Genomic DNA, 2,419 nt, shown 5'->3' on the forward strand with positions numbered 1-2,419 from the left:
CAGACATTCATGCATTGGTTATGACCTATAAAGCCCTACATGGCATGGGACCAGATTACCTATGGGACCGTCTTCTGCCTCATACATCCCAGCGGCCGGTCAGGTCCCACAGAGTCGGCCTTCTCCAGGTCCCATCAGCCAGACAATGTCATCTGGCGGGGCCTAGTGGAAGAGCCTCCTCTGTGGCGGCCCCAGTCCTATTGAATGAGCTCCCGAAAGAGATTTGTATTGCTTCCACTCTCCCTGCCTTCCATAAAGCTCTAAAGATCGACCTCTGCCGGCAGGCTTGGGGCCATTGATACTTTGATATCTTGCCCTGCCCAATGAATGAATATTATGAGGTCTGAATCTGTTTGTCTAATTTTTAACTATGGGTTTTTTTAGAATGTAATTTTATTTAGATTTCTAACATGTAAGCCGCCTTGAGTCTCAGGAAAAGGTCGGCATAGAAGGACCGTTGAAACTTACCTGAACGGTCTTCTCGATGCACTGCAAGGAGAGTCCAGGATGGGTAATTCTTCAGTCTGATTGGTCGGGACTGAGTTTAATTTAAATAATAGGCAGGTACCGCCCCCCTTAGCCCTCCAGTCTAAAGGAAACGAAGGAGCAGTATAGCTAACACAAATTTATTCAACATTCAAGGTAACTGGAAAAAAACAACTCCCAAAGGCATACCCTTGTCAGAAAGAGTCCCTGGTCCCAATTTGGGTGGGTCTGGACTCTCCTTGCAGTGCATCGAGAAGACCGTTCAGGTAAGTTTCAACGGTCCTTCTCCAATGCACTTGCAAGGAGAGTCCAGGATGGGATATACCCAAGATATTAACCAAGGGAGGGAGAAGGTCGGACCGGGGGCTCTGAGAAGGAACACACCCGCTGTAGTACCCTCCTCCCAAACGCTGCTTCCGCGGAAGCGAAAGAGTCAATTCGATAGTGTCTGATAAATGAGGACGGCGCCGCCCAAGTGGCCGCCCTGCAAATGTCCTCTAGTGAAGCCTGGGTGCTCCAGGCTGCTGAAGTGGCCGTACTACGAGTGGAATGTCCCGTGAGTCCCTGAGGCACAGGGGATCCTTTAGTCCGGTAAGCCTCTCTAATGCAATCACAAAGCCAGCGGCTGATTGTCCTAGGGGAGACTTTAGTGCCCAACGTCCTGGTTGCAAAGGACACGAATAAAGCCTCCGAAACTCTGAATCCCTGAGTCCTGCGAATGTAAATTTTCAGAGCTCGTCTCACATTGAGCTTATGCCACCTAAGCTCCGAGGGGTGAGTCCCGTGGGTACAGAAGTCTGGGAGGACTACCTCCTGTGCCCTGTGGAAAGCAGAGTTGATCTTTGGTAGAAAGGCTGGGTCAAGTCTTAAGACCACCCTGTCCGTGTGAAAGGTGCAAAGATCCTCCCTGATTGAGAACGCTGCAATCTCAGAGACCCTCCTGGCGGATGTGATTGCGACCAAAAGGGCCGTCTTGAGGGTTAACATTCTGAGAGGTATGTGGCGAAAGGGTTCAAATGGAGGTCCCGTTAAGGCGTGGAGCACCAAGGATAAATCCCAAGAAGGGAACCGATGGATCGGTGGTGGTCTGATGTTAGCTGCCCCTTTCAAAAAGTCCCTGATCCAGGGGTGTCTGGTCAGAGGGCGGGAGTTGCCCCCTCCTATGATGGTGGATAAAGCGGCCACATGACGGCGTAAGGTGTTTGGAGCAAGACCTTTTTCAAGGCCCGCCTGAAGAAAACTTAGGACCAGGGGAGGGGAGGCCTTTTGTGGATCCACCTCCCGCTCCTCACAGAACCTGGAGAAGGAAACCCAGGTAGCCTGGTATATTCTTCTTGTCGAAGGCCTGCGAGCCGCCTGGATTGTATCAATAACTGCCTCTGGTAAGAGATGTTGTCTTAGATGTTGCCGCTCAATTTCCATACGGTCAGCTGCCACCACTGTGGCTCTGGATGGGAGATCGAGCCCTGGGAGAGGGAAATCAGGTGATCTGGAATCCTCCAGGGGGGTGACACTGACAGTTGCATCAAGTCCGCAAACCAAAGGCGACGCGGCCAGTATGGAGCCAGCAACAGTACCTCCGCTCGTTGCTCCAGAATCTTTCGCATGACCCTGGGGATGATGGAGATCGGGGGAAATGCATATAGAAGTCCTGGCGGCCACCGTATCCGAAGAGCGTCCACTCCTTCCGCTCCGGGGGTCGGGAAGCGGGAGAAGAAACGTGGGAGCTGGGAGTTGCTTCGGGTAGCAAACAGGTCCAGGATTGGCATCCCAAACTTTCGAGTGATGATCTGAAAAATTGCTGGATCCAGCTGCCACTCCCCTGGATCCAATGTCTCCCGGCTCAGCCAGTCCGCGCACACATTCTCTACGCCTGAGATGTGCTCCGCTGACAGGGAAGCCAGATTTGCCTCTGCCCATCTGAACAGGGACT

This window comes from Erythrolamprus reginae, chromosome 2 (genome assembly GCF_031021105.1).
Source record: "Erythrolamprus reginae isolate rEryReg1 chromosome 2, rEryReg1.hap1, whole genome shotgun sequence".
NCBI lineage: Eukaryota > Metazoa > Chordata > Lepidosauria > Squamata > Dipsadidae > Erythrolamprus > Erythrolamprus reginae.